Source organism: Callithrix jacchus, chromosome 3 (genome assembly GCF_049354715.1).
Source record: "Callithrix jacchus isolate 240 chromosome 3, calJac240_pri, whole genome shotgun sequence".
NCBI classification, from domain to species: domain Eukaryota; kingdom Metazoa; phylum Chordata; class Mammalia; order Primates; family Cebidae; genus Callithrix; species Callithrix jacchus.
The window spans coordinates 25,699,146-25,713,683 of record NC_133504.1 but is presented as its reverse complement, the minus strand read 5'-3'; the positions used below and the strand labels follow the sequence as shown (position 1 = coordinate 25,713,683).

The window sequence follows — 14,538 nt, the reverse complement described above, 5'->3', positions numbered from 1 at the left end:
ACAAGTCCTGAAGCTATTGCTCAAATTTTGTTCAACATCAGAGAATTTATATCCAACAAAAACCCTGCAAATGTAATAAATTTGGAAAAAAAAGTAGAGCTAGGAAACTCCAGAGTGTTCATACTAAAATATATTTTTACATATACAGTAAACAGAAAAAAAAATTGAATCCAAAATTAAGTCTATGTAAATATCAGATAATTTACAGAAATGTATAAGGCGGGCCAGGCATGGTTGTTCACACCTGCAATCCCAGCCCCTTGGAAGGCTGAAGTGGGTAGATCATGAAGTCAGGAGTTTAGTCCATCCTGGCCAATATGGTGAAACCCCGTCTCTACTAAAAATACAAAAATTAGCCAGGTGTGGTAGAATGTGCCTGTAGTTCCAGCTACTTAGGTGGCTGAGGCCAAAGAATCACTTGAACCTGGAATGTGGAGGTTGCAGATAGGCAAGATAGCACTGCTGCACTCCAGTCTGGGGAGCAGAGTGAGACTTGGTCTCAAAACAAAAAACAAGAAATGTATAAGGCACTGACAGTAAATCAGAGTTCCGAGTTTAAAAAATAATCCAAAACTACAGTTGGTGAAAAAATTATTTGTATATGATTTTAAAATTATAAAAAATTTTTTTTGGAGAATTGTAATTACAAGTATATATTTTTTGAAGGATTACAACATTGTAATTAACTCTCATATTACTTCATACTAATAATATCGCAATTATCTCTCAATGTACTTCATGCTAAAGAAATTTGTTTGTTATTTTTTTATTTTTGAGACAGAGTCCTGCTGTCACCCAGGCTGGAGTACAGTGGCATGAACTCACCTCATTGCAACCTCCACCTGCTGGGTTCCAGTGCTTCTCTAGCCTCAGCCTGCCAAGTATCTGGCATTACAGGCACATACCACTGCTCTTGGCTGTGTTTTGTATTTTTAGTAGAGATGGGGTTTTGCCATATTGGCCAGTTTGGTCTCAAACTCATGACCTCAGGTGATCTTCACAGCTCAGTTCCAAAAGTGCTGAGATTACAGGTGCTAGCTACTGTGCCTGGCCCATCCTGCTTCTTTACCCTATTTATACATGAAAGCATGTGACTAATTGTTGCTGCATCAGAGATCTGAGAGATTGGCTGTGGACAGTGGTTTATGCTTGTAATCTCAGCAGTTTGGGAGGCTGAAGTTGGAGGACCACTTGATCTTTGGAGTTCAAGGCCAGTCTGACCAACATGGAGAAACCCCATCTCTACTAAAGTACAAAATCTGCCAGGCGAGGACTCAAGATGGCGCTGTGAGAACAACCCAGGATTGGAGCTCTTCTCGTTGAATCCGCAAACGGTGAGTCAGAGCGGCATTTCGACTGATCTTTGTTGCCCACAGAACGGGGAAACTCCCAAGTATAAAAAAGACACGGGACGCCAGACAGTAGGTCTGCCTGGCGAAGCTGGCAGCCGGGGCGGTGGCGGCCGGCCCTACCCAGCAATCCCCACAGGGCGCACTTGTCCGGGTGCCCTGTTGAACCGGCAACCTGAGACTTGAGAGGGCTGGACTTGAGACTGAAGGAGACTTGGACAGTAGGCCAGCCCAGGGGATTGCAGGGATTGGGATACCCAGTGAAACGAACAAAACCGCGATTTCAAACTATCCCCAGCAGACGGTCCAAGATGCTCTGTGGGGGAGAGGCGTCCACCACTACCGAGGCAACCCGCCCCAACTGAGATACACGCCCACTGCTGAAGCAGCCAGCCATGGCCGAGGCAACCCGCCCCAACTGAGATACACGCCCACTGCTGACGCAGCCAGCCATTGCCGAGGCAACCCGCCCCAACTGAGATACACGCCCACTGCTGACTCAGCCAGCTGTTGCTGAGGCAACCCGTCCCTACTGAGATACACGCCCACTGCTGACGCAGCCTGCCAACACGCTACAACGAAGAGACTCCACCGCAGAGCGTGGCGGAGACCACAGCAGAGCCAGCAGGAACAGCGCGAATCACACAACAGCAGGGCGGAGCCTCGACAGCCAAACAGTGGCTAGTCTGCCTTCTAGCTGGGCAGGACACCTGATCAGACATCCAAAAATAAAGCCCAAACCCCTCAACACAGAGCATTTGAGAAAAAACAAAAAAAAACGGTTTTTTAATGAGCTCTGTTGCAGCAGAATCAAACATAACAGCCTAACAGCCCTGAATGAACAACAGAGTGCACAGCTCAGCAATTAAACCCCTATAAAGTAAAAACTGCCTCCTCAAGCAGCTCCCTGACCCCTCTATATCCAAAAGACTGACATTAGGCAGACATCATTCTGGGACAAAGAGAGCAGAAAAAGAAACTGGTAGCATCCCTCGCTGTGCCGCAGCTACTAGAGGTGCACCCCAGACAAGCAGGGTCTGGAGCGGACCTCAGCAGTTGTACAGCGAAGAAGCTAGACTGGTAGAAGGAAAACCAAGCAACAGAAAAACTTCATTATCAACATTCTGGGTGTCCACTCAGAGACCCAAATGAAAAGTCAGCAACTACGCAGATGACCAGCAGACAAATCCACAAAGATGGGAAGAAACCAGCGCAAAAAGGAGAAAAACAACCGAAACCAGAACACCTCGCCTCCTAGAAAGGACAAAAACTCCTCACCAGCGAAGGGAGCAAAATGACTGTGACAAAATGACGGAATTAGACTTCAGAAGATGGATAATAAGAAAGTTTTGTGAGCTAAAAGATCATGTATTAAATCAATGCAAAGAAACTAAGAACCTTGAAAAAAGATTTGAGGAAATGATAACAAGAATGGATACCTTAGAGAGGAATATGAATGAATTAAAGGAGCTGAAAAACACAATACGAGAACTTCGCGAAGCAAACACAAGTTTCAATAGCCGAATTGACCAAGCAGAAGAAAGAATATCTGAAGTCGGAGACCAACTCAATGAAATAAAACAAGAAACCAAGATCAGAGAAAAAAGTGCAAAAAGGAATGAACAAAGTCTCCAAGAAATGTGGGACTATGTGAAAAGACCTAACCTACGTTTGATAGGTGTACCAGAAGGGGACGAAGAGAATGAATCCAAGCTGGAAAATACTCTTCAGGACATCATCCAGGAATATTTCCCCCACCAAGCAAGACAAGCCAACACTCAATTGCAGGAAATACAGAGAACACCAAAAAGATATTCCGCAAGAAGAGCAACCTCAAGGCACATAATCGTCAGATACAACAGGGTTGAAATAAAGGAGAGAATACTAAGGGCAGCCAGAGAGAAAGGTCGGGTCACCCACAAAGGGAAGCCCATCAGACTCACAGCAGATCTCTCGGCAGAAACACTACAAGCCAGAAGAGAGTGGGGGCCAATATTCAACATTCTTAAAGAAAAGAACTTTCAACCCAGAATTTCATATCCAGCCAAACTGAGCTTCAGAAGTGAAGGAAAAATAAAATCCTTTGTGAACAAGCAAGTACTCAGAGATTTTGTCACCACCAGGCCTGCTTTACAAGAGCTCCTAAAAGAGGCACTACACATAGAAAAAATCAATCAGTACCAGCCATTCCAAAATCACACTGAATGCTAAAGAGCTTCAACATAATGAAGAATCTACAACAACTAACAGGCAAAACAGCCACTTAGCATCAAAATGGCAGTATCAAATTCACACATAACAATACTAACCCTAAATGTAAATGGAATAAATGCACCAACCAAAATACACAGACTGGCAAATTGGATAAAAATCCAAAACCCATCAGTGTGCTGTATCCAGGAAACTCATCTCACATGCAAGGATACACAAAGGCTCAAAATAAAGGGATGGAGAAAGATTTACCAAGCAAATGGAAAGCGAAGAAAAGCAGGAGTTGCCATTCTCATCTCTGATAAAATAGACTTTAAAGCAACAACGATCAAAAGAGACAAAGAAGGCCATTACATAATGGTAAAAGGATCGATACAACAAGAAGAGCTAACGATCATAAACATATATGGACCCAACACAGGAGCACCCAGATACATAAGGCAAGTTCTTAATGACTTACAAAAGGACTTAGACTCCCACACAATAATAGTGGGAGACGTTAACACTCCACTGTCAATACTAGACAGATCAACCAGACAGAAAATCAACAAGGATATCCAGGGCTTGAACTCAGATCTGGAGCAAGCAAACCTGAAAGACATTTACAGAACTCTCCACCCCAAATCCACAGAATACACATTCTTCTCAGCACCGCATCACACCTATTCTAAAATTGACCACATAATTGGAAGTAAAGCACTGCTCAACAAATGCAAAACAACTGAAATCATAACAAACAGCCTCTCAGACCATAGTGCAATCAATTAAGAACTCAGAATTCAGAAACCGACCCTGAACCGCACAGCTTCATGGAAACTGAACAACTGGCTCTTGAATGTTGACTGGGTAAACAACGAAATGAAGGCAGAAATAAAGAAGTTCTTCGAAACCAATGAGAACGAAGACACAACGTGCCAGAACCTCTGGGACACATTTAAAGCAGTCTCTAGAGGAAAGTAGATAGCAATAAGTGCCCATATGAGGAGAATGGAGAGATCCAAAATTGACACCCTATCGTCAAAATTGAAAGAGCTAGAGGAGCAAGATCAAAAAAACTCAAAACCCAGGAGAAGACAAGAAATTACTAAGATCAGAGCTGAGCTGAAAAAGATTGAGACACGAAAAACCCTTCAAAAAATCAATAAATCCAAGAGCTGGTTTTTTGAAAAGATCAACAAAATAGACAGACCACTAGCCAGACTGATTAAAAATAAAAGAGACAATAACCAAATAGATGCAATAAAAAATGATAAAGGAGAAATCACTACAGATTCCACAGAAATTCAAAGCATCATCAGAGAAAATTACAAACAACTATATGCGCATAAACTAGTACACCTGGTAGAAATGGATAAATTCCTGGACTCCTGTGTCTTCCCAAGCCTAAACCAGGAGGAAGCTGAAACTATGAATAGACCAATAACAAGGTCTGAAGTTGAGGCAGCAATTAACAGCCTACCACACAAAAAAAGCCCAGGTCCAGACGGGTTCACAGCCGAATTCTACCAGACACACAAGGAGGAGCTGGTACCATTCCTTCTAAAACTATTTCAAACAATCCAAAAAGAGGGAATCCTTCCCAAATCATTTTATGAGACCAACATCATCCTGATACCAAAACCCGGCAGAGACCCAACGAGAAAAGAAAACTTCAGGCCAATATCCATGATGAATATAGATGCAAAAATCTTCAATAAAATATTGGCAAGTCGATTGCAACAGCAAATCAAAAAACTTATTCATCATGATCAAGTAGGATTCATCCCGGGGATGCAAGGCTGGTTCAACATACGCAAGTCTATCAACATAATTCACCACAAAAATAGAACCAAAAACAAAAACCACATGATTATCTCAATTGACGCCGAGAAGGCATTTGACAAAATTCAACAGCCTTTTATGCTAAAAACCCTCAATAAACTCGGTATCGATGGAATGTATCTCAAAGTAATAAAAGCTATTTATGACAAACCAACAGCCAATATCATACTGAATGGGCAAAAACTGGAAGCATTTCCTTTGAAATCTGGAACTAGACAAGGATGCCCTCTCTCACCACTCCTATTCAATATAGTACTGGAAGTTCTAGCCAGAGCAATCAGGCAAGAAAAAGAAATAAAGGGTATTCAAACAGGAAAGGTGGATGCCAAATTGTCTCTATTTGCAGATGACATGATAGTATACCTAGAAGACCCCATTGCCTCAGCCCAAAAACTCCTGAAACTGATAAACAACTTCAGCAAAGTCTTAGGATATAAAATCAATATGCAAAAATCACAAGCATTCGTCTACATCAATAACAGACTTAAAGAAAGCCAAATCAAGAGCGAACTGCCATTCGCAATTGCTACAAAGAGAATAAAATACCTTGGAATACAACTCACAAGGAACGTAAGGGACCTCTTCAAGGAGAACTACAAACCGCTGCTCAACGAAATCAGAGAGGACACAAACAGATGGAGAAACATTCCATGTTCATGGTTAGGAAGAATTAATATCGTGAAAATGGCTATACTGCCCAAAGTAATTTACAGAATCAACGCTATCCCCATCAAGCTACCATTGACTTTCTTCACAGAACTGGAGGAAACCACCATGAACTTCATATGGAACCAAAAGGGAGCCCGCATAGCCAAGTCAATTCTAAGCAAAAAGAACACAGCGGGGTCATCACACTACCGGATTTCAAACTATACTACAAGACTACAGTAATCAAAACAGCATGGTACTCGTACCAAAACAGAGATATAGACCAATGGAACAAAACAGAGGCACCGGAGGCAACACAACATACATACAACTATACAATCTTTGATAAACCTGACAAAAACAAGCAATGGGGCAAGGATTCCATGTTTAACAAATGGTGTTGGGAAAACTGGCTAGCTATGTGCAGAAAGCAGAAACTGGAGTTGTGAGAGAGGGCATCCTTGTCTAGTTCCATATTTCAAAGGGAATGCTTCCAGTTTTTGCACCTTACACTAAAATTAACTCCAGATGGATTAAAGACTTATACATAAGACCTGGCACCATAAAAACCCTAGAAGGAAATCTAGGCAAAACTATCCAGGACATAGGAGTAGGCAAGGACTTCATGAACAAAACACCAAAAGCATTGGCAACAAAAGCCAAAATAGACAAATGTGACCTAATGAAACTCCACAGCTTCTGCACGGCAAAAGAAAAGTCACTAGAGTGGATCGGCAACCAACAGAATGGGAAAAAATTTTCACAGTCTACCCATCTGACAAAGGGCTGATATCCAGAATCTACAAACAACTCAAGCAGATTTACAGGAAAAAGTCCAACAAGCCCATTCAAAAGTGGGCAAAGGATATGAACAGATACTTTACAAAAGAAGACATATATGAGGCCAACAATCATATGAATAAATGCTCATCGTCACTGGTCATCAGAGAGATGAAAATCAAAACCACATTGAGATACCATCTCACGCCAGTTAGAATGGCGATCATTAAAAAATCTGGAGACAACAAATGCTGGAGAGGATGTGGAGAAAAAGGAACACTTTTACACTGTTGGTGGGAGTGTAAATTAGTTCAACCATTGTGGAAGACAGTGTGGCGATTCCTCAAGGCCTTAGAAATAGAAATTCCATTTGACCCAGCAATCCCATTACTGGGTATATATCCAAAAGAATATATATCGTTCTACTATAAGGACACATGTACACGAATGTTCATTGCAGCACTGTTTACAATAGCAAAGACCTGGAATCAACCCAAATGCCCATTGATAATAGACTGGATTGGAGAAATGTGGCACATATACACCATGGAATATTATGCAGCAATCAGAAATTATGAGTTCGTGTCGTTTGTAGGGACATGGATGCATCTGGAGAACATCATCCTCAGCAAACTGACACAAGAACAGAAAATGAAACACCGTATATTCTCACTCATAGGTGGATGATGAAAAATGAGAACACATGGCCACAGAAAGGGGAGTACTAAACACTGGGGTCTATTGGGGGGAAAAGCGGAGGGCCAGTGGGAGGGGGAGGTGGGGAGGGATAGCCTGGGGAGAAATGCCAAATGTGGGTGAAGGGGAGAAGAAAAGGAAAGCACACTGCCATGTGTGTACCTACGCAACTGTCTTGCATGCTCTGCTCATGTACCCCAAAACGTATAATCCAATAAAACATTAAAAAAGAAAATCTGCCAGGCGTCGTTGTGCATGCCTATAATCCCAGCCAGTTGGGAGGCTGAGGCAAGAGAATCACTTGAACCTGGGAGGCAGAGGTTGCAGTGAGCCAAGATCCCACCACCGCACCCCATCCTGGGTGACAGGAGGAAAACTCCATTTGGAAAATATATATATATATATATGAGATTTTTTTTGTAGGTAAGCATTTATGACCTGTTTTATGAAAGAGTAAATACATTAAAATGTAAAATGCATGATGAAAATGTGAGTAAAAAGTTTCTTTGTGGTTAACTTACAATATTGAGTGATGCATGAGGTAGGTGTACAGAATAATATTTTTTCTGCATTACGTTGAGAGACAAATATTTTTAGTTTTAGCTAAAATTAAATTGTTTATGTGTGGTGGCTCACACCTGTAATCCCAGCACTTTGCCAGGCCAAGGCAAGCAGATCATGAGGTCAGGAGTTTGAGACCAGCCTGGTCAATATGGTGAAACCCCATCTCTACTAAAAATACAAAAATTAGTCAGGCTTGGTGGTATACACCTGTGGTCCCAGCTTCCTGGGAGGCTGAGGCAGGAGAATCACTTGAACCCAGGAGGCAGAGGTTGCAGTGAGCCAAGATCATGCCACTGCACTCCAGCATGGGCAAGATTGTGAGAATATTTCTTAAAAGAAAAATTAAAATAAATTAGTACTATATTACTTTACTAATTTTATTTTATGAAACAAAATGTAGAAGTTAAAAATGTTAGATTACATGTGAATTTAATTTCTTAATTCAACCTTTTTTATATTTTAAATATTTCACATTCAATTAATTCTTATTATTCCACTTAACCTAGTCCCCTTTACTCAAGGGTGTAGGTAAAACATGGTAAAAATACACTATTTGGTTAAATAATTGACTGACATCTTTTTTGCCAGTGACTTAAAACTGCAGATAAGAAATATTGTTCTTGAAGGTAAATTATTTATTTATTTTTTGCCTTTAAATTTACTGTTAATTTTTGTGGTCACATAATATTTATGTTATGTATATCTGTTATAAAAACATACTCTGATAGACATTTATATATAATAATCACATTAGGTTAAATGAGATATCAGTCACCTAAAATTTATTTTTTAATATAAATAATTCAATTCTACAGTTATTTAAAAATATACAAGTAGATTGTTAGAACAATCATTTTTATAATAACAAAAATTTTCTACCATTATAAATAAAATTTACAAATATCTGAGTCCTGAATATATACTTTTAAAAATTTCTTTTGTATTCTTTTTTATTTGGCCTATAGGCTTGTAAACACACACAGACCTTTAGTTTTAATTTACCTAGAGTTAAATATACCGGTCTATTAGTGTAAATATAAACCTTAGGTGTAAGAAAATGATGAATTAATTGTGTTTAAGTACTAGTTTGTAACTATTTTCAGAATAAAAAATCAATATTGTTACAAGACAAGTCATTTTAATAAGGTATATATAATTTTGTTTTCTTCTTCCTTTTTTTTTTTTTTTTTAGTCTCGCTGTCTTGCACAGGCTGGAGTGCAGTGGCACTATCTCGGCTGGATACAATATCCACCTTTCAGATACAAGCAATTTTTGTCTCATCCTCCCTACTACCTGAGACTACAGATGCAGGCCACCATGCCCTGCTGAATTTTGTATATTTAGTGCAGACGGGGTTTCACCGTATTGATCATGCTAGTCTTGAATGCCTGACATCAGGGGATCCACCTGCCTTGGCCTCCCAGATTTCTGGGATTGCATGCATAAGCCACCATATGCAGCCAGGTGCCTAATTTTTTTTAATTCTTCAGCTTTGACAGCAGACTTATTGTATAGGTGTTACACCCGGCTGCAAGTAAACAATATGACAAAGACACAGACATTATATGAAATACTGGTATCTTTTTATAAAGTTTTAAAAATATATTCTCTAACTTGAAAGATAAAATGTGTATTTTTTTCTATAAAACAACAATTTGAAGTATATACATGTGGCCAAATGCTTAGTTCTGGTAATTAATGCCTTATCTCAAATAGTTAACATTTTTATGGTGAGATCACATAACATTGTCAGTAGTTTTCAAATTGAAAAAATGCAATATTATAAACTACAGTCATAGTGTTGTACAATCTTGCTTATTCCTCCTAATCAACTATAATTATGTAGTTTTGACAGACATCTTTCTAATTCCTCATTTTTTTCTAAATACCTTGGCATCTGGTGATCACCAGTTTGCTCTTTACATCAGTGAGACTAAATTTTTTAGAATCCATGTGTAAGTGAAATCATGACATACTAATATTTCTGTGACTTATTTCATCTATGACATTTCAACTGAGGTCCTTCAGGTTAATGTAATTGGAAATAATAAAATTTTTAAAATATGAATAGTATTCCATTGGACATATATACCATAATGTCTTTATTTACTCATTAGATGTTGAACTGCTGACCGTATAATTTGGCTGTTTTGAAGAGTGCTAGAAGCAACATAGAAGTGTGAACATTTCGTTATTCTGATTTTTTTCAGAACATATATCCCCTAGTGAAGTTGTTGTATTATATAATAGTTTAATTTTAAGTTTTAAAATGTTTTAGTAATTTCTATTTTGCTATTCATAATGGCTGTCCTCATTTACATTCAAACCAACAGTGTGAAAGTATTAAAAAAATTTTATATATTTACCAGCCAACACATTTTAAATTTTATTTATTTTGACACAGATTCTTGCTCTGTCACCCAGGCTGTAGTGCAATGATGTAATCTTGGCTCACTGCAACCTCCACCTCCTGGGTTCAAGTGATTCTCCTACTTCACTCTCCCGAGTAGCTTGGACAAGAAGTACCTGCCACCCACATATACACCATGGAATATTATGCAGCAATCAGAAATGATGAGTTCGTGTCGTTTGTGGGGACATGGATGAATCTGGAGAACATCATCTTCAGCAAACTGACACAAGAACAGAAAATGAAACACCGCATATTCTCACTCATAGGTGGGTGATGAAAAATGAGAACACATGGACACAGAAAGGGGAGTACTAAACACTGGGGTCTATTGGGGGGGAAAGGGGAGGGCCACTGGGAGGGGGAGGTGGGGAGGTATAGCCTGGGGAGAAATGCCAAATGTGGGTGAAGGGGAGAAGAAAAGCAAGGCACACTGCCATGTGTGTACCTACGCAACTGTCTTGCATGCTCTGCTCATGTACCCCAAAACCTAAAATTCAATAAAAAATTAAAAAAAAATATCCTTGTCTCCAGTAAGACTAGGAGAAGGAAGCTGCTGCAATTAAAAAATCACAAGAGGAAAAAAAAAAAAAAAAAGAAGTACCTGCCACCACATCCAACTAATTTTTTGTGTTCTTATTAGAGATGAGGTTTCGCCATGTTGGCCATGCTGGTTTCAAACTCCTGACTTCAGGTGATGCACCTGCCTTGTCCTCCCAAAGTGCTGGGATCACAGGCATGAGCCACTGAACCCAGCCCTTGTTTTGTTTTTCTTATGTAAGTGTAATTCTAACAAGTCAGTTGAGATATTATAGTTTTTTTTTGGCTTGCTTTCCCTAATAAGAATTGACATTGAGCATTTTTAAATATATGTTTGAGATATGTTTGTATTTTCTGGAAAAAAAATATGCTTTCTGTCCATTTTTAATAGTTACTTGATTTTGTTGTATAGTTATTTAAATTTCTTAACATATTTTTGATATTAACCCCTTGTCCCATTTTTCAGTTATCCTGTTGATTATGTCATATTCTGTGCAGCAGCATTTTATTTTGAAGTATTCTGACTCTTGTTTTCCCCTTTGTTACAAAAAAAGCCACTGCTCAACCAGTGTTATAGGGCTTTCACTCTGAGGGTTTTGTGTGTGTGTGTGTGTGTGTGTTTTGGTAGTAGTTTCAGAGTTTCAGGCATCACATTTATGTGTCTAATTTATTTTGAGTGGATTGTTATATGTAGTGTGAGTTTAGATTCTCCTTTCTGCATGTGGTCATAAAGTTTTCTCAACAGCATTTACTGTCTTTTCCCTAAGAAATTGTCACTTTCCTGGGGGCAGTGGCTCACACCTGTAATCTCAGCACTTTGGGAGTCGGAGGCGGGTGGAACACCTGAAGTCATGAGTTCAAGACCAGCCTGACCAACATGGAGAAACCCCGTCTCTCTAAAGAAAAAAGAAAGAAAAAGAAATTGTCACCTTTATTTAAAATTGGTTAGCTGTAATTACATTGTTATATTTCTGGTCTCTTTTTTCTCCTTCATTAGCCCAGTGTCTGTTTTTATTGAATTACCATACTGGTTTTGTTACTATAGTTTTGTAGCATATTGGAAAGTCAGGTAGGGTGATAGCTTCATTTTTTTTTCTCTGAAGGCTTTGGCTATACAGGGTCTTTTGTGGTACCACATAAATTGTAGATGTATTTTTAAAAATATTTTTTTGAGACAGAGTCTCACTCTGTTACTAGGCTGCACTGCAGTGGTGCAATCTTGCCTCACCGCAACCTTCACCTCCTGTGTTCAAGCAATTCTGCAGCCACAGCTTCCTGCTGGCTCACTATAATCTTCCCCTCCTGGGTTCAAGCAATTCTGCAGCCTCAGCCTCCTGAGTAACAGTCTCACCAGCCACCACACTCAGCTAATTTTTTGTGTTTTTAGTAGAGATGCGGTTTCACCATGTTGGCCAGAATGGTCTCGATCTCTTGACCTTGTGATTTGCCCATCTCAGCCTCCCAACGTGCTGGGATTACAGGCGGAAGCCACCGCACCTGACCTGTTTTTAAGAAGTTTTATTGCTGGGCGCAGTGACTCTGCAATAAAAGAGTGCAAAAAAAGGTGGTCCACGCCTCTAGGCTGAGGCAGGAGAATTGCTTGAACCCAAGCAGTGGAGGTTGCAGTGAGCTGAGATTGTGCCACTGCACACATGCCTGGCGCCTGGTGACAGAGTGAGACTCTGTCTCAAAAAAGAAAAAAAAATTTTATAAAGTATGTCAGATACTTTCATTGAGGTTGCTTTATATCTGTAGATCATTTTGTGTAATACAATTATTTAACAATAATAATGGCAGTTTATTAATGATTAATTTTGAATTCTTATCAATTTCTTTAATGTTTTTTAGAATATAATGTAAGATGCTTCAAATTTTTTGTTAAATTTATTTGAAAGTATAGTTACTACATTTATTGTAGATGGAGTTGTTTTTAAAATTTATTTTGAGACAGTTTCTAGTTTATTGAAATGCTACTGATGGGCTGGGACTGGTGGCTCATGCTTGTAATCCCAGAACTTTGGATGGCTGAGACTGGCAAATCATAAGGTCAGAAGTTCAAGACCAGCCTGGCCAATATGGCAAAACCTTTTCTCTATTAGGAATAGAAAAATTAGCTCAGAGTGGTGCATACCTGCAGTCCCAGCTACTTGGGAGGCTGAGGGAAGAGAATTGCTTGAACCTGTGAGGCAGAGGTTGCAGTGAGTCAATATTGTGCCACTGCACTCTAGCCTGTATGAGAGAATGAGACTTCCTTCCAAAAAATAATGACAGTATTTATGTTAAATAGCATTAAGAAAACTGGTTAGTTTTATGCAGAAAAAGGTGGACCCCTACCTCTTTCGATATAAAAAATAAGATACATTAATGACATATTTATGAGTCTTCAAGATACAAAAATTCTAGAATGCTTAGAAAGTTCTCTTCTAAATACTGGCCTCTGGAATGAATTTCTGAATAACATCTTAAAAGTGTGTTCAACATAATCGTCAGATTCAACAAGGTTGAAATAAAGGAGAAAATACTAAGGGCAGCCAGAGAGAAAGGTAGAATTACCCACAAAGGGAAGCCCATCAGACTCACAGCAGATCTCTCGGCAGAAACACTACAAGCCAGAAGAGAGTGGGGGCCAATATTCAACATTCTTAAAGAAAAGAACTTTCAACCCAGAATTTCATATCCAGCCAAACTGAGCTTCAGAAGTGAAGGAAAAATAAAATCCTTTGCGAACAAGCACGTACTCAGAGATTTTGTCACCACCAGGCCTGCTTTACAAGAGCTCCAAAAAGAGGTACTACACATAGAAAGGAACAACCAGTACCAGCCATTCCAAAATCACACTGAATGCTAAAGAGCATCAACATAATGAAGAATCTACAACAACTAACAGGCAAAGCAGCCACTTAGCATCAAAATGGCAGTATCAAATTCACACATAAAAATATTAACCCTAAATGTAAATAAACTAAATGCACCAATCAAAAGACACAGATTGGCAAATTGCATAAAAAGCCAAAACCCATCAGTGGGCTGTATCCAGGAAACCCATCTCACATGCAAGGATACACAAAGGCTCAAAATAAAGGGATGGAGGAAGATTTACCAAGCAAATGGAGAGCAAAAAAAAGCATAAGTCACATTTCTCACCTCTGATAAAATAGACTTTACAGCAACAAGAATCAAAAGAGACAAAGAAGGACATTACATAATGGTAAAAGGATCGATAAACAAGAAGACCTAATGATCCTAAACATATACGGACCCAATGCAGGAGCACCCAGATACATAAGGCAAGTTCTTAAGGACTTACAAAGAGACTTAGACTCCCACACAATAATAGTGGGAGATTTTAACACTCCACTGTCAATATTAGACCGATCAACCAGACAGAAAATCAACAAGGATATCCAGGACTTGAACTCAGACACGGAGCAAGCAAACCTGATAGACATTTACAGAACTCTCCAACCCAAATCCACAGAATACACATTCTTCTCAGCACCACATCACACCTACTCTAA

General features: G+C 39.4%; 1 long non-coding RNA gene across 1 annotated transcript; it reads left to right on the top strand.

Moving 5' to 3' along the window:
* The first annotated feature begins 755 nt into the window (after positions 1–755).
* On the top strand, positions 756–12,768 carry LOC144581909 (uncharacterized). Its single transcript, XR_013533326.1, has 3 exons — positions 756–1,334; positions 10,495–10,749; positions 11,788–12,768. It is a non-coding gene; the product is annotated as an uncharacterized LOC144581909 (long non-coding RNA).
* The last annotated feature ends 1,770 nt before the right edge of the window (positions 12,769–14,538 follow it).